The 19597-nt window shown below is 37.5% G+C and overlaps 1 protein-coding gene across 1 annotated transcript in view; it reads left to right on the top strand.

The window, feature by feature from the left end:
* The window catches only part of ubash3b (ubiquitin associated and SH3 domain containing B), a 93681-nt gene that overhangs the window by 28811 nt on the left and 45273 nt on the right, over positions 1-19597 (top strand).

Genomic DNA, 19597 nt, shown 5'->3' on the forward strand with positions numbered 1-19597 from the left:
CACTGAAAAACTGCAGGTAGTGCACATAGAGCGCAGCCCCCAAAATTTCAACTGAAATTGCCCTTATGCATTGCCCCTGTTTTGGGGCATTTGGTGGCCACGTCTTTATGTGCACCCATACATATGGGGTATCGTTTTATTCAGGGGAACTTGCAGATTGATGGTTAGTAAGATTTCGGTAGTTGCCATGGGGATTTTGGGGAGAAATCTAGGTTTGTATCTGGTTTTTCCTTGATTTCTGACCAAAGCGCTGACTTCTGCAAGGGACTGCGGCCACAATTTTCCATGTAGAAAGAGAAGAGTGGTGTCTCTGAATAGCTGAAGGTGTGCACTTTTCGTAAATATATAGATTGTGGGGGTTATCTCACAGGTAGGGGGGGTTAACACTGAAAAACTGCAGGTAGTGCACATAGAGCGCAGCCCCCAAAATTTTAGCTGTAATTGCCCTTATGCATTGCCCCTGTTTTGGGGCATTTGGTGGCCACGTCTTTATGTGCACCCATACATATGGGGTATCGTTTTATTCAGGGGAACTTGCAAATTGAGGTTTAGTAAGTTTTTGGTAGTTGCCATGGAGATTTTGGGGAGAAATCTAGGTTTTTTATCTGGTTTTTCCTTGATTTCTGACCAAAATCTAGGTTTGTATCTGGTTTTTCCTTGATTTCTGACCAAAGCGCTGACTTCTGCAAGGGACTGCAGCCACAATTTTCCATGTAGAAAGAGAAGAGTGGTGTCTCTGAATAGCTGAAGGTGTGCACTTTTCGTAAATATATAGATTTTGGGGGTTATTTCACAGGTAGGGGGGGTTAACACTGAAAAACTGCAGGTAGTGCACATAGAGCGCAGCCCCCAAAATTTCAACTGAAATTGCCCTTATGCATTGCCCCTGTTTTGGGGCATTTGGTGGCCACGTCTTTATGTGCACCCATACATATGGGGTATCGTTTTATTCAGGGGAACTTGCAGATTGATGGTTAGTAAGATTTCGGTAGTTGCCATGGGGATTTTGGGGAGAAATCTAGGTTTGTATCTGGTTTTTCCTTGATTTCTGACCAAAGCGCTGACTTCTGCAAGGGACTGCGGCCACAATTTTCCATGTAGAAAGAGAAGAGTGGTGTCTCTGAATAGCTGAAGGTGTGCACTTTTCGTAAATATATAGATTGTGGGGGTTATCTCACAGGTAGGGGGGGTTAACACTGAAAAACTGCAGGTAGTGCACATAGAGCGCAGCCCCCAAAATTTCAACTGAAATTGCCCTTATGCATTGCCCCTGTTTGGGGGCATTTGGTGGCCACGTCTTTATGTGCACCCATACATATGGGGTATCGTTTTATTCAGGGGAACTTGCAGATTGATGTTTAGTAAGTTTTTGGTAGTTGCCATGGAGATTTTGGGGAGAAATCTAGGTTTGTATCTGTTTTTTTCCTTGATTTCTGACCAAAGCGCTGACTTCTGCAAGGGACTGCATCCACAATTTTCCATGTAGAAAGAGAAGAGTGGTGTCTCTGAATAGCTGAAGGTGTGCACTTTTCAGAAATATATAGTTTGTGGGGGTTATTTCACAGGTAGGGGGGGTTAACACTGAAAAACTGCAGGTAGTGCACATAGAGCGCAGCCCCCAAATTTTTAGCTGTAATTGCCTTTATGCATTGCCCCTGCTTTGGAGTGTTTGGTGCCCATGTCTTTATGTGCACCCATACATATGGGGCATCATTTTATTCAGGAGAAGTTTGTCTTTCAAATTTGCCTTTGTTAGAAAATTTTTATGAGATTTTTTTTTGTCAAATCCACATTTGATCATGCGTCCAAGTTTACGTTTTAGAAAAAAAAAAAAATGTCAAAAAAAGCTCCAAATTGCACAATGCACTGACAAAAAGTATTTGGCTTTTGAGAGAAAACTACATTGCACCTAGAAACCTGAAGGTCTGTAGTTTCTAAAGATACCGAACATGAGGGGATATTTTAGATTTACATATAAGTTATGCTGCATCAACTGTTACAAGCGCTTTTCCGCTTTGTTCTGGTGTGATATTGTACTAAGTATTGCTTTAGTTTGGGGGTTACTTCTGGACAGGAACTGTGGGGTACCACCACATATTTGGTATCGTTGGACTTGGGAGTATCAGGGCTTTTACAAACGACAAAAAAAAGTGTGTAAAATTAACTTTTCTATGGAAAAAAACCTCAAAATATACAGAAATTTTTCATAATTTTTTTTTTTTTTTACATATTTCACCCAAAATACACATCATATCTCCAGAAAAGTTATAAAATTTGATATGTATGTCGAAGCCCAATTAGTGACGAAAAAAACGATATATAATTTCCCTAGTTTCATGGAGGTTTTCCTACCAAAAAACATTGTTAAAGTGAATGAGTACAAAATGCTTAAAAAACGTCTGGCACTGGGGGGAACCGAAATGACGAATTCGGCTGGCACTTAAAGGGTTAAATACATTTTGTTTCAGTCATTATTTTCTTTAATTTTTTTTTTTAGCACAACTCATACAGTTTAATTTAAGCACAGATCTTTATGCATTAACTTTAGCACTAGGATTATATATTGAGTAAAATATTAATCTTTCAGTTTAAAGAGATCCTTACAGCACATTTTTTTTTTTTTTACATTAAAAAGAAAAGTTTTTTAAACTGTGTGTGTTTTATTACAGTGTTAAAATGAGCAATTGTGAATCAGGGTTGCCTTCATTTGCTTATTCATAGATAATTCCATTCTCATGAGGTGTTTCCTTCAGACAGTAGCAGTTAGTGAAAATGTTTGTGATGAGTAGGGTCAAATACTACATATTTGTAGTAGCACAGAGGAAAAAGTTAATGACAGAAATGTGTTAAAATGATTGATAGTGAGAAATCCGCTATGTGTGTGAATCATGTACACAGCCATTGTGCCATGTGAGGCAGCAGATGAAAATGGAATATTTATCTGTCCTATATATATATAGACCTTGGTCAGGAGATATTTAGGACTTTAAAGTAAGGGTGATTTAAAAATGCTAGAAAGTCTGTAATGTCACTACCATGGTCTTCTCTGTAGATTTATTTCTTAAACTTTTTTAAGGGGACCCAACATTAAAACAAAAATTCCTATCCTACTGGAATGTAATGCCTTCCTGTAGAATTAAGAGAGTTTGGTTAAGGAATAGGGAAAATATGCCTAGTTTTGTCAGGACAGAGCACATTTATTATTTATTTGTGTTATATTGAGAATTTATATAGTTACTGCGCCTAAATATCTCCATGGTAACACAGTTGTTTAAAGGAGTAACAAATCCCCCTGACCCAATTTCAAATCAGTCCAATATATTAGGCTAAGTATTTATAAAAAAAACAAAAAAAGTGAATGCAACCCGATAGATATATAACAATTTATAATTTTACAAATCATTTACCTCACATCTTATTTGAATCCTGGTGCAAGACAGGTGAGTGGCTGTTGAGCAGAGCAGAGGTCTGCCACTCTATAGGCAGAATGGTGTTCAACTTCTTAACACTGATGAACACATTCTGATGAACTGACATTAAGTATAACAGGAGACAACAGAAGACAGATAAAGGAAAATTAGTTTTCATCACAACAAATGTTTTTTTGGGTTGTGGATTCCAATAAAGGTGTGGCCATCTGTTACAAACAAACAATTGGTCCTTTTGCATTTGCCTATATAAAGCATAGAACCTCAAGATATTTTATGTTATATATTTAACCTTTCTATTCTAATGAAAAATATGCTACATTTTCATGGAACAGATTGTCTTACAATGATAATGTCATACAAAATTGTGCACCTTAGTGCTCATCCAGTGAGCATTTACATCCAGGGTCTTGCTGCACTTTGCATTTCTCTGGCACAAGGTGAAGAACACAGCGCTAGTGGGCTAAGCTGCCCTTTTTGTTACCATGGGCTCGTTTGCATCTTGTGGCCACTGATACTCCCTAACTTGAGAGCGAGAGGGGCACACATACATGCTTCTCCCGACCCTCATGAATACAGCACTGACAGCACTGGGGGAAGCTCAGGTTCCAGTGCTCACTTCTGAAGCGCAAGGAACAACACCAACATAGTACCGATTGTGGGACAGGAGGCAAAGAGCAAAAATCTTGGCAGCTTACACATTTTTTGCATCCTGGCGCTCCACTAATATATGACACTCAATAAGGCAGTATGCAAAGTGCAGAACATGGCAGATTGTGCACATTTTGCACTTTGCGCACTGCCATCCTATTTATAAATGACCCCTTGTGTTTTGTTTTGGAAGGACAAGTCTTTAGCCGTTACCTCGTTCTCTACTGCTATCTGTTGTGTAAAGGGAAATTATTATCAACAGTTTCCTCGCTCTGTACTGCTATCTGTAGTGTAGAGGAAAATTGTTATCAACTGTTCAGTGACTCATTGCTGAGCATTATAATTTTAGCTCCAAGACTGTAAGACTTTTAAATATGCTCTTTGTTAGATGTTTGCTTTCATAATTCTAGCAGCACTAATCCAGAAAAAGGCTAACTGCTAGTGGGAAGTTTTGGGTCACTGGAGTGGGTAAATGTTTCCCATATTACCCCATTACCTCATCAGATTTTTCTCTTGCAAAGCTGGCATGTCTGCTTCTAGAATTTAATTATTTTCTTTGTAAGCAGGAGTTCATTTACTGAGTTTGTGATTTTTACCTTAAAATAGATTTTAATAGTATTTTAAGACAATTAGGTTTTTTGTTCTTTGAAATATTGTATTTTTTCTTCAGTAGCTTTCACATGCTGTGTGGTTGCTAGGGCTTAAATATGCTACAACAAGCTGCAGAATGGAAGCCAGAATAAAATATGAATAGGAGAGGGTCAAAATAAAATAATAAGCTATGAACAAAAAAAAAGAACATTATAACTGAATCCTCACCGTTCACATGTTTTTTGGTTGCTGCAATCAGTGACCCCTGATGCACATCCTATATCCTGGCCCAGCCATGGCTAGTTACACTGCAGTAGTCTCTTGTTTATGTAACTGGATACAGCAGGTCTATGCAACTAATGTTTTTGGCCCCTTTGTTCAACTTTAAAGGCAAAAACAGAATTTCTGAAATAGTATGATACAAACATGCACTATTTTCTGCTTTTGTATAACTTGTAACAGTTTCTCTATTACACACTTTAGTGAAGCTCAAGGAGAATGCTCATTAGTATGCATTGTGAACTATTTGATAGGTAAACTGTCCCATTACTTAACCCGGCTGTCTTATATAACTACCAATAAAAGAGAGAGAACCTGGCAGGTGGACAAGTAGAACACTATTGCTATAGGGCCTATATATGATACTGTGTAAAGCAATTAACACCGATAAAACAGGGTAAAAAGCTGCGGGAAATAAACGTTGAATTTCTCAAGATTTGTATTTTATTTATTATTTTATGTTTTATTATACCTCCGAATGCTGCATTTGATGCAATTATTTTACAATGTCTATGGGAATAATTAAAGAATTAATTATGTTCCGGCGATAAAAAAAAAGTATAAAAACCCATGATGCTGTATTTTCCCAGTAGCATTTTCAAGCAGCTGCTTCCTTTTATGCCCGATTTTTATGGAGAGGTACGTGGCCACAGAAAATCCACACACAACTTGATAAATTTGTGTTTATTTACATATTGATGCCTGGGAATGTGTATTGTATTTGGTCGCTGTTCTTTTTTTAATACACAGTATAATAAATAGTACTCTGTCTGTATAAATCTACTGTACATGGTAATGCATACAGTAACCCATTTACAAACAAAAAGAAATGGGAATAAATTATTTCTGGATAAAGTTATCCATAGTAATACTACAACTATAAAGTAAAAACACGAAGGGAACAGGCAAGTTGCTTGGAATTGTCTTTTGGGACAAGGAGAGAGGGAGAAATTTCACAGAAAGGGAGTGGTGTTTGCTTCCTCTCATTGTAAACCATCAGCATGCTTTAAACAGTCTCTCATCAATCTGGCAACTATTTTTTCTATTTCTGTCCAAGATGTTTATAAAGAGTAAGTCCTGCTCTGCAAATTTAGATGTAGCAATTGAACACAGTATGTTTTTTATATTCTAACTAAGAATATGAGCATTGTGAGCTTAGTTTCATGTAATCATTAGTACATTATTAGTACACTGCAACCATGGTCCTGGCACTTAGAAAATATTACAAGTAATTTATTTAGTAGCAGTATAACAGCAGCTGGAAACACCAGCAACTTATCAGTGCCAGGCCTGGCCGGCTGGGCATCCTTTGAAGCCCAGCTGGCCACATCGCCTGCCGCATTGCCCCTCGCCTGCCGCACTGCCAATCTCCCGTTGCAACACCCTACTCCCAGTCAGTGCACATGCCCACTGGCAGCGAGGGGGGGGTGAGTGCGCTAGTATAAGCACCAGAAGGGAGTGAACTGTGGGGGCACACAGAACGGAATAGGGGAGTAGAAGTGACATGTGCCTAGTCCCCCCCCAGCATTGCGCCCTAGGCACATGCCTCTTCTGCCTACCCCTAGTTTCGGCCCTGAACTAATGTACTTAACTTTAACAGTTGTTGTTATTATTATTATTACAAATTAATAAAGTACCAACATATTCCACAGCGCTGTACAATAAATGGGTGTATTTAGTAAACATACAGTTGCACAGAAAAACACAATTGATAACCCATGCAAGAGGTAAAGTGAGCCCTACCCAAAAGAGCTTTGCTTTACCAAAAACAGTTGCTCACTTCTATTGAAGATTCAAGGTGGGAAGCAAACAGAGTAAGACTAAAATATCTGCTGTATCAATTTGTTAGCTTAGAGAGTTGTCGAACTGAGCTGCTACAGGAAAACATTTGGTGGTTCACACTAAATTAATTTTTAAAAGTCCATTTAAAAAAAACTGGTAGCGCTGGGGGACAATATTAGCAAGGGAAAGAGTGAATACTCTTGGCCAAGCAGTGACTCCAAGCTCATTTTGACTAAAAGGTTGGTCATATTGACCCCTACCCCTTATTTCTTAGTAACAGTAAGCCAGATCGAAAACCCTTGAAATTCTATTGAAACTCTATTAGGCGGTGAAACAATATGGATATTACCTTATTGGAGAAAGAGAGAACCAAACTCCACCCATAACAGTAGGTTCTGGTAGATGTTCTCATGGGTTTGGTAGTAAAGAGGCTTGTCAAGAAATGTTTTATATGTTATACTGTAGTGTTTTGCTCTCTGAGCAACTGTTGCAATTTGCTAACTAGAGCACAGCAATGTGTGACATTGAAGAATAGGGCTTAAAGCAGTAATATTGCTCTGCACAGTACTATGTTCCATACAAAAACACTAAGGGGGGCATTTACAAATGGTTGGAACTTGTTTCCCGATTTTCCTGCTCTAAAAGTTGCAGGAAAAAAAAGTTTTTTGAGATTTACTATGTATCAAAATGGCTAGAAATCCAAATACGACAATTTGCCAGATAAACGCTGCCGAGATCACGTAGAAGTTAATGGTAGATGTCCCTTCTTTCCATGGAGGATGCATTTTTTGCTTCGAAACTTCGAAGAGGCTTTCAGTTCAGTTCAATTCAATAAAAAAATGTGAGTTAGAGTTTTAGTAAATGTGCCCCAAAGTATAAGAAATCCTTGTGGGGACTGTTTAGAGTGATTTTATGGAATTTTAAAATGAAAGGCGTTCTTATCCTTTAAATAATCTTCCCATTACATATTTGGCCAGTTTGGTTCATTTGGGCTTCATGGCGGGCCATTGGTGCATTATTGAATACATCAAGAGGCAGTTTGGACAGGCTATCCCCTTATTTCACTGGATCACTATTGGTCTAAATTGCCCTTTGTTATTGTCTCTTCTGTTATTAGTTCAATTTCAGAAAGTGTAATTTGAAGCCCTTAAGAAGAATGTTAAATTAACTGTAACATCAGGTTGTTGAATTGCTGTTTCATAGACATTATCTGAAGATTATTCTCCATTTTTTAAAGCTTTGATTATTTGGAACTCCTGCTTTGCATTAACCCTTTAAGCCTTGGAGCATTTTGATTTGTTTAGCCACATTTACGGCACAGGGAATATACAAGTGCAAACCAGAAACCGAAAATGTATGGCTAGTCCTTTTATATTTTGATATTGTTGCAATAAGTCCATGGCACTTAGAGAGTTAAACCTATTTGTTAACTGTACACTTACCATTATGATAGAATACCTCTAATGCAAAATGTAACACTCAGAAAGAAGCATTCCAATATTGATAGCATGAAATGCTGGTGGTAAAACAGCTTTAGCAAACACATTTTACAAGCGTCTGGTGCTCAAATGAAACAGCTCTTTATATTCTATACCAAAGTTCATCTAATGAGACAAAACAAACATTCATTGCATAAAATGAATGCCAGGTTTCCGTTTTGCAGATTTATCAGAAATCTTTTCCAGCAAGTGAAAAAAAAACTTTTTCAGGCATTACAAAGATGTGGTTTGAAAGGCTTTTATTCACAAGATAATCAAAGCAGGAAGCCGTTGAGAAATTTATAAACAAAGGCATTCCTTCCATGGTAAAATGGCTGGCAGAATTTTGTGTGATAAGCAATTTAAAGTGAAAACAAAACAAGATAAAGAGTAACTATTGCCTTGCTCTGAAGGAAAATGACCATGTTTGTTTTATTTAAATAATTACTGTTTATTTTTGCAAAATAATGTTTTAGTTTGATATGTGTCAGATTATGTGCACAGCTAAATAAAGATACTTCAATGACATGTAAACCCCCCACCAAAAAAATCTTTAAACATCTGCCACTCCAGTTGTTCAAAAGGTTAATCACTTGGGATTCCTTCTTCTTTTCTGACCCACTCGCCTCCCTCCCTGGGAAATTTGCTTTGGCTACTGGACATGCTCACTCCCAAGCTGAATCTACTCAGCTCACATTGCTAAACACTCCCGCTCCAGTCTAGCCTCCAGTGAAGAGATGACATTGCTGGTTCACATAGAAACTCTGCTCTAGCTCTGATAATTTTCTTTTATTATGGAGATTTATTGTTAACTAAATTTGGCACATTTAGCTATGATTACACAGAATACCTATATGCACACATATATAATATAGTTAAAAGATACATGGAGTTTAATTTAATCATTTAATTTATCAGTGTACGTGCTAAGGCACACTGTACAATTCTGAGCATTTTGTTGTCTTTAACAGAATACATCAAAGGGCACCTGTGGTGCGGGCTAATATAGTCCAATATACAATGGTATTTTGTCAAGAAAACCCCCTGCTTGGGCACTACGCTGCCTGCACCACAGCAAAAGCTTACTGTGCCTCCATTGGGTTATACAATTTTTGCATTATAGGAGCTCCAAATGGCTCAGAGACAACAGAAAAGTTTTTTTGTACCTATGTATGATTCCACAACCAGGTAATCAGACATGACTGGACGTGCAAGTACAAATTTCCCTGTGGGCAAAGTATACCATGGCCAATCCTTAGAAGTGATATATGAGAATTAGTCATCACTGAATAAGTTTTATTTAAAAGGAAAATTAAGGTGAGTGTTGTTAGAATCCTACATTGTGGGCCACCTCAATAATTCTTTCACCCTTAAGTAATCAAAATTGGCCCAGGTGCAGTAACCCAAAGCAACCTATAAAATCATTGCTTTTAAAAAGGTGACTGCTAGTGAGTTCTACCTCCTGATATACATGATTAGACCTGTAGCACACTTTTCACCACCAGATCCAAAGACAGAAAGTTTTATAGTAGAACACAATGTACCAGACAGTAATATGGGTACATTTAGAGCAGTTGCATGTTTGCATGAACTACATTAAACCCAAATTAAGAAGGACTTCTAGTTCTATGACTACCCTCTTCCCAATACCAAGCATAAAAGTGTCAAAGCATAACCCCCTGCCAAATAATTTTCTTATGCCCAAACACTTAATGGAGAACACAGTAAGACACCACATAATATGCTCCAAACTAATTTGAATTATTGTGCTTACTACAAAGTTGCAGCTTTATACAGGCTATAAATAAATATCACTGCTAATGTCATGTCATATACATTGACTGCTAGATCACATTGTTTCTGGCTTTTTTTAATGGGGTAATTATAAACACAATAGCCCTCTAGGAAATAATAAGGGAGTCAGATAGCTAGTTAGTCAACCCCTCAAATATAAAAAAGCACTATGTTTGCCCAAAAAATTTATTACATAACCCTAAGGCAGCGCTGCCTCAGGGGTCCTGGGCGCCTGAGGTGGCTGTGTTGATACCGCCCCAAGTTGGGGGGCCGCATCGCTAGTGCAGAGAAGGCTATTACCCTTGCTGCACTAGCAATGCAGAATTTTTGCTCTTTAAGTTACCAGGAGCAGCTTTTTGCCTCATGTCAACAGCGCCCCTGCCCTAAGGGGCAGATTTATCAAAATGTGGGTTTAACTCACCCATGTATTTATCAAATGGTGAACTCTTAAGGTGGCCATACACAAGAAGATCTTCTCGCAATATGCTAACTGATATGCCCTAGGGTCAAATGATCAAATTACAATGGCAGGGATAGGCGCAGTCGGCCTCCGATCCGACGAAAAATCAAACCTGCCAATTTTAGGCCGGATAACGTATGCCCATCGGAGGTGCCTACACACAGGCAAATAACCTGCCAGTCTGAAGGACCAGAATCGGCAGCTGAAATCCATTGATAAATACACTTCTACAAATCCCAGAGGAATGAATAGAAAGTGGGTAAGTTTTTCTGTGGTAAACTCTAAACTCACATTTGTATACATCTGCCCCTAATAGTCATCTAAAGGCAATGGCAGGTGCTAAGGTCAGTAGCATACGAGGGGACCTATTTATTTTATTGTGTAAAATGAAATTCACCAAAAAAAGGTGTAAAACCTATGTAAAATAAATGCCAAATTTATCAAGGTATGTTTTATTTTACACCATCCAAATGCCAGATTTGACACTGTAATTTCCTGCAGGAGAAAAAAGACAGAAAAAAAGAAACCATTTTTACATAAAGAAGCCTGGCGATGTGTGGTGAATTCGGCGCTATTTTCTACATACCATTATAAATCTGCCCCCCGTTTTCTCCATCTACATTTCAAGGGCCAATTCCCATTTGGCTTGAAAATGCATATTTTTGCACTCCTGCTCCTAAATCAGCTTAGTGGGTGTACTCACAGGCCAACACTGTGCCTCTCAGTGTATTGATGACATGTAATAGATGGGACAGGATTGGTTTGCCTACAAATGTAAATAAATATCTGTCAAAGTGGTGGTTCACCTTTACGTTAACTTTTGGTATGTTATAGATTGTTATAGATTATGGGGATTGTGGGGTATAAGCTTTTTCAGCTCTAATTTGCTTTGTGAGTTCAACAGTTATTATGCTTATATAATTGCTTAGTTCCTTCATTTTCACCAGTAGACCTCAGTTCACTTCCGTGAGGGTAGTGAGACTTCTATATTAAGCTTTAAGAATATTGTGCAAATGTGGAACTGCTAAGCAACCCTGGGATTGTGAAATCCTTAAAATGAAGCAACATTGTAATTAGAAAATGCCAAAAATGCTCAAAAATATCAATGACACAGTTGTGAAATATAATGAGACACCAATTCAGCCATGGGGGGAACAAAACTGGGTCAGAACAGTTATTTTTAGCAGATGTGAAATTGCAAATTTTTTTTAACACTTTGCAGTGCTTGCTTCTATTGCCTACACATATTTTGCAATAATAAGAAAAATAAAAAAAATACTCTTTATGGCTATTTAAGGATTTTACAGTTACCTATTAAATAAATATTCATTTATTAAAAATTATTTTCTCACCTAAGTCTCACCTATGCTAGTAAACCATGTTTTGGCCACTGCTTTGGTATCGCATTTATACTGCTGCTACAAAGAAGTGAGTTGAAAAAATTGCCTTAGACAGCAGCACCTGGCAAAGTACCAGGGGCAGCAAAAATCCACTCCGAGTAACGTTAATTCTAAATTTTTATTGCTGTATACAAGGTAATATAAACAACAGCATTAATTTTAGATCTCTAAAGCTCTTATGTGCACAGCCTTCTTTACCCTTTTATTGATTGGTATTTGTTCAGGTATGGGACCCATTGTCCATGAATGCCTCTTTCTGTAATTTAGATCTTCTTACCTTTATCCTGCTAATAAAAAACATTTAAGCATTGAATAGACCCAAAAGGATGGTTTTGCCATCAATATAGATATATGCAGCTTAGCTACCATTAAGTACAAGCCACTGTTTTATTGCTACGGAAAAAAAAGGAAATTATTTTATGAAATTAGAATTATTTACTAAAAATGGGGTCTATAGAAAATGGCCTTTGTAATTTAGAGCTTTCTGGATAATGTTACTGGATAAGGGATCCACAGGATTGTCTCCACAGAGGGACAGGGGACAGTTCAGTCAGATGCTTCATGGCAGAGGGGCCCAAGAGCTGCAAAGGTCTGATTCACAGGTCATAAGGGAGCCGGGGCTTACAAGTAAAAGGTCAGGGTAAGGATGGGTCATGTAATAATGTTAAACAATGCTAAGTTATTTGTCTGCACAGAGTTGCAGGGTGCCTTATAGTAACAACCTATTACAAAGTGGTATGGAATCGCAAAGCTTCAGTTGCCACCTGAAGCCAAATTGCTCTGAACTTGCCCTGTATACATAAGGCACATTGATTTGTGCTCAACTAACCTTCATGCTTTTGGCTTCATCTTCCAGGATAACTTCTCATACCAAAAGGCTGTGAAATCAGACTGAGCAAGCCACTCTATTCACCCTTCATAAGTTTTGCCAGAAAGACATTTTTTTTGCACATCCCAATGGGCTCCACTGTCTCCCCCTTTATGACATAATCATATAAATTTAGTCGTGCAGATAATCTCTAATTGGTCAGTCAACATGTACAGTCATCAACAGAAACCAATAAGTTATTAGCTGTAAATTATATAATTGCAGAGAGAACCATAAAACAGAATATTTGATAGTTTGCTGTGCATTAGGAAATAAGCTTTAGTAACTGGACAGAACTGACATTTTTGTGTCTAAGATTCTAATGAGACAGAGACAGTGATCACCTGTACTTGTAGCAGTGCTTCATTTTACAGTTCTGGGCTGGAAGCCGACAGAGTTCTCTATTCGTAGCTATTTGGCCAGAGCATGTTTGTGGCCCTTTCTGGTAATTTCCATGCTGCAGCTTGCATGTTTTAAATCTGTTTTTCTCTAAAAGTCACTTTTACTACAGGAAGTTTCATTACAGGCTTGAATATGTATTACTATTTAAAGTGTAACACGGGCTTCACTCCCTTTATTTTGCAGCATCATTGCCTTTTAGCCATTTTCACAATGGTCTTTTCTCCAGTGGCTGGATACGAATTCCGTGCTCTGGCTTAATATCCCTTCCCTTTAATGGATAGTTATTTGTAGCCAAATATTTATTATTGATGAGTTTCAGTTTTAACAAAGCATTGCACATTAATTATTCAAGTTCATATTGATCATCAAATATCTGCTTCCTGTTTTCATTTTTAGGTGCACAGTTTAGTCTTGAAGCTTGTATTTCTTCTCTTTAGAACAGTTATTAAATGTGTGCGTAAAATAGTTGCTATGGTAATGCTAAGTCACAATAACTTACCTTTTAAATGTGATGTAAATGTGAATATTCTGTTTTGTTTCATCAGCAGCAAATTGTAGCCTTCCATTTTCAGGGTTTTTTTTTCATTCTGTTAAAAGGTACAGTAGTGCTTCAAGTAAGACTCCTATATTACTAATTAACAAGTTAATAGAGCACTTTAGTTCTTAAAGTATAGTTTCACATTTTGGCATGATAGCAAGCTATTTATCTCTGTTCTTTTCATCATTAGGGTGAACCCTTTTATCTCCACAGCTTGCTTAATAAGGAACACAGGGTGCTTTTCAGCAAGCAAAATTGCCCCCTGCCACATCCCTTTGACTTGAATGGGAAATGCCTGACAGGGCCTGGCTTGCTCTGTTCAGTATAAAACACACTAGTAAAAGACCGCTATACCTATACAATTATTTTTCTAATGATTTTTCACAGTAGTTTCAAAATTTGCAGTTGTAATGGGGAAGTAAAGGCTTATCACAAAGTTTAGGAGTTGTTTTAGAATCCTTTCACTTAAAGGAATACTGTCATTGTAAAACATGTTTTTTTTCAAAACCCATCAGTTAACAGAGCTTCTCCAGCAGAATCCTGCATTGAAATCTGTTTTTCAAAAACACAAACTGATTTTTTTATTGTGTTTGGTTGAAAAACCCCAAACGTTACACAATCAGTCACTGGCTGACTACATATTCAGGGTTAGAACAACTGGGCGGAGCCAACCCATTTCCACCCATTAAATTTCATTGGTTTATATTTAAACTGATGCCATTATTTAAGTATTAATTCCAGGGTTGTTAAACTTTCCAAAGTTAGTCACTGGGTATTTGCCTTTCAAAGTTAGAAAAAAGTGGGCAGACACCAACAGCCAATCACATTTCACCTATTTACTTTCAATGGTGATGTGTAAAATGCTGTCAGTCCCACAATTTTTATGCAAAGTTGGCCACTGGGGGACTGCACTTCAAAAATAGGAAAAGTGTGTTTGGCCACTAACAGCCAATCAGATTTCATCCATTGAATTTTATTGGTTTAAATTTAAAATGCTGTCATTCTCACAATATTTATGCCAGGGTGCCCACTGTTTGTCATTGGTTGACTTCGGCTCAAGGTTAGTGATATCACCCTCCTCCCTTTCTCTTCCAGCAGCCGATCAGTTGAACAATGGGAAAGGAGCAAGATAATAGCTCCTAGTAGATATCAGAATAGCACTCAGTAGTAAGTAATCCAAGTCCAGCTTGGGACTCCTCCAGTTACATGGGAGACTCAGGCATAATGCACTAGGCGACCTGGCTGGCCACCTCGCCCCCATCACACCCCTTCACTGTTGCGCCCTAGGCAGGTGCCTCTTCTGCCTACCCCTAGTTCCAGCCCTGATTACAACTAAAAAAATACATTTGTTGGTTCAAGAGTAACATTTTAAATGGTAGTGTGAAATATTTGCTATGTAAACAGTGTCATTTAGAAATAAAAAATATACCAAAAAAACCTTGATAGTATCCCTTTAAGCTATTATGATTATTTCTGCTGTGGGAACCAATTGAAAACCAGTACCTGTAGCTCTTAAGAGTGGCATTTCTGCTAGCTGCTATGTGTAGTAGCTTCTAATTGTCTCCTGCTGCAGAGAGAAGTGCAGTTGGGAACTTCTCTGGTTTCTATAGAATTGGAGAAGGACTGTTAGCTACTTGTCGTGGCTTCTAAAAAAACAATTCTGATAATTTACTGATAAATGTCTTTATGTGTGTTTTAACAGATGCAATTCTCAGTATTGTCTATGGCATGGTATTTTCTGGCATTTAGTAGCCTTGACAAAGTAGCTGCTACTAGTAGCTCTGTGTGTCTTCACCCTTAGTTGCACACTGGGAATCAAGCCAAATGTTTAATACATGGTACAGAAGACATAGCTAGTAGTTAAGCAGATTTCAATGGTGAACTTGATTGACATGTGTGGTTTTTGTTTAACATCATCCACAGTGTGTGTATGTTGTTATGGCTGTATATCAGAAAGTAGCATCCTTTACCGTACTTTAATATAGGGGCAATTCAGTGGCACCCCCAAAAAGGTAAGCATGAAAATCCTTCCAGGCAAGGGTCAAATCAATGGCTTAACATATCTTCACGGGCCACTATTATGATATGAACCTTAGTTTGTACCACTACATGATGGGTAAAAATATGCTCATTTGGTGACAAGTACAGTTTTAGGCTATTAATGGCTGCACTTTTTAAAGGTTGGCCAAAGAGCCTGGCATAATTATGGGTGCCAATAGGTACTTAACTAGACCACCTATAGTTTCTGTCTCCCCAATGTATTTGCAAAAAAACATAAAACTAGATACTGTACAATCTTACAGTCCAGTCTTACACTCTCTATGGAGGTTTGGGAGAATGTTAAAACTAGGCCAACCAATCACCTGGTTCATTGGCCAACCAGGAACTTCTGTAGTTGTATGATATAACTGATCGCACTGTGGGCTGATTTATTGGATCAGTGCAATTTGGTCATCCAGGTGTTTTTACATATTTATTTACATATTATTATTAGATTTATTTGATAATATGTCAGCAGAATGTAATGGAGCCAATAGATGTTATTAGGTAAGTTTGTAAGCATCACAGAAGTGGTAAGGCCATAAAGAATTAGTATGCAGTACTTTAGGTGGGAGATGTTTAGTGAAAGGACTACTATTTCTGTTTCTGTTTTTTAAGATGTAGTCATCAAGATATTGACAAGGATTAGATTTGAGGAATTACGGAGAGTACAGAATTAAGTATGACTCAGGACAGTGCACTTGAGTAGTGCAATTTTAGGTACACCAATAGACAGTGTTATGGTAGAGCATGTGTGTGTGGGAATGAATTCAGCTCTGTTTTGTCTAAGTTCAGTTTTAGAAAATAAATAGACATCCAAGAGAATATAGGAGAGCAGCAGTTGGATGCTTGAGATAGGATAAAAGAGGAAATAGGATCCAGAAGAGTGCTGTACCCAGGCTACCAAGCGAGAGTAAGATGTCACAGGAGCTGATGAGGTCAAAGAGTATTAGTATGGAGAATTGTCCTTTTTTAGATTTATCAGACAAAAGGTCACTGGAGGATTTGGTAAGTGCAGTTTTAGTTAAATGTTGGGGGTGAAAACCAAAGTCAGAATGCCCCAGTGGAGAGATGTGATGAAATGCTGTGCAGTGGATAGATGACCATCAGCAGAAACATGTGGTCGTTGCTTGGCCAGAATTACATGGTTGTAAATAGAAAGCGCCACTCAAGAAACATGCAGAACTTTGTTTAATTAACGCAAATCCGGCTGCTTCCAGTGTTTGCTCCTTGGGCAATGTTTGCATCACACCAGAGCCTGTGTATTGTTTTTGATAGTGGGCCACCACAGGCCAATGGATTCCTTGGCTGAATGCCATACTTTTGTCATACACAGTGGCATTCTAAACAACATTTCAATTTACATTAATTAAATGTGTCAGTAGTTTGAGGCCAATTTTCAATTTGTAGATGTAATGAGATTCCTCATAAAACATAATAAAATACTACTGCTGCAAATTAAGTCAAAAGTGTAGCTATTTACTCCACTGGGCTACTAAGTGGTCCTTATAGGTGGACGTGAGAATGGATACGTGGTGATCTCAAGGCTCAAAGCAATGGATGTGCATAGGTGATTTAGGTACATTTGATATGAGTCAGGGTTTAAAAAGTGAAATGATGTTCCTGTGTGCAAAATAACTTAATATTCTGTCAATAACAGCTTCATAAAATGCCAGTCATAGAATTTGCATGTGAAATTAGTAGACACTAAAACTGTTGTATTTATGCTTTCTCTTTGCTAGGTGTAACAGCTGTCATGTTGAACTGACACATTTAAATGGAATCCCCACAGTTCTCACAAGTGATTTTCACTCAGTATATTTTTGAAGGAAATCCCCTATTATCATTGCTTCATTGAAGCTCAGCACCTGCGCTTTGTGCTTTTAAAAAGTAAGGCTCAGATCTGAAGTTGTCTCTAAAAGAACCAGTGTGTGGGTGGCATACAACTGGCATAGGCCTGCAGTGTTGGTAAAATAATAACTTGTAACTAGGGCTGATGTGAACATCAAAAGTAGTGAGTCAAGCAAGCAGACGTAGTTTGTTCAAGGAAACAAACCATTTCACCTCCAAATTTTTCTATAATACCTATTATTCCTAAGGGTAAATAACATAATTATCTATTTGTAAAGGAACATTAATCTTTTTCAAAGTATTCAACAATTGGAAACAATACGATTTGTATGTGTATTTGATTTTCAGTGGGAGGGCTTCCCTCATGAATAAAAAAACAAGCAGGCTGTTTACAGGTCCTGCCTTCGCTTTTTTCTACCACTGTAGTTTCCTTTTCTATGTTTTGGTTTGCATAATTATTATAATTGTTTATTTATCTGCAGTGCTTTATAGAGTTTATACAGTTCCTGCAGTGAAATTAGGTGTCATGTTGCTCAGTGCATAGGCCTGTGCTACATCGACATGACAAGACTTGCACATAAGTAATTTGAACATTTAGGAATTATTTCGTCGTTCGTTTATTAGAATAATGTGCTGCGTGATAGGCTGCATTTGTATGTATGTCTGTATTTATGTATCGATTCTTGTAAATGCATCACTGTTCATTTTTACAACACTTTAACTGTACAGACATAAAGAACAAACTGTACAATAAATAAAGTAAAAATATTTCCATTTTAAGAAATGGGTAATAGAAATCAGATTGCATTGACAAAAGTATTATCAGTAAAAACTAACAAGATTTCTAACTTTCACCCCTTCCAAGGTACTGAAGATCCCTCCCTTTTATTCAGTGGGACCCCTTTTTTCAGTTATTTTTTTTGAAGGTTTACTTAACCTTTAATGCTTTTTTAGAAAACGGTATCTAAGCATAAATGTACATTCAATGGATATGTTTGTATGTAAAATGTGTGTTTTATATATATATATATATATATATATATATATATACTATTGCAAAGAGTTGAGGAATCTTTTGCTAATTTATAAATTTGTGTTATTAGTGGTGGTGATAATCAGTGCCGAGCTGGTGGGGGCTACTGTAGTGGGAGGGAATGGGCCCGGAACTAGTGGTAGGTGAAAGGAGAGGTACCTGCCTGGCTCTCCCCCACCGTTGCGCCCTAGGCAGGTCCCTCTTCTGCCTACCCCCTAGTTCTGGGCCTGGTGATAATAATAAAGCAGTTTTCATATCATTGGAATAAGGCTAGGAAATGCTGTACTGAATAAAAAACAGTTCCTGGAATCCTGGCATTCAGTTACATGTTCTGCATGTAATTACCAATATTAACCATTATTGAAGACTTTTTATGGTGCAGACTGCACATCTTGGTAAAAATATAATTATATCATGTTTAATCCTGTCAGTCTCTTACAAAGTGCTTCTTTATAGCAGGTACATTTATTCTTTAACTCTTGTCTTATGGGATGACATACTGCTTGCTATCTAGTCAGATAGCTAGATATCTTAGATCAACCTATATATTTATATACATGCCTTGTTTTTTTCTATAAAAACATAATACTATTAAAATTAAACAAATCTAACAAAGGAGGGCAAAATTATCATTTGCATTATATCATTTGCAGGCTCTATGCTTCAAAACTGTTGATAAAAAAGTGAAACCAATTTTCCTTACTGAATGAGTCAGCCTGCTCCTTACTATTTAATAATTAACCAGCCTGAGAAATATGAGAATACAAGATAAGTGTGTGCAGGAAAGGGAAAACCAAACCCACGCAATACAAAAAACGTACTGGTGTAGCCTGATGACTAAAATTGCCTTGCTTTTTCAGGAAGCATTAGCTTTAGCAGAGGAGAAGCATAAAAATGTGTATGTATGTAAAATATAGTGTAGGCTTTAGAGGTACTAATTTTTAATTTAAAAAATGCACAAGAGGTCTAAAGGCTGAGGAATAAAGTATTTTTATAACCTTT

The sequence above is a fragment of the Xenopus tropicalis genome, chromosome 7 (genome assembly GCF_000004195.4).
Source record: "Xenopus tropicalis strain Nigerian chromosome 7, UCB_Xtro_10.0, whole genome shotgun sequence".
Classification (NCBI taxonomy): Eukaryota; Metazoa; Chordata; class Amphibia; order Anura; family Pipidae; genus Xenopus; species Xenopus tropicalis.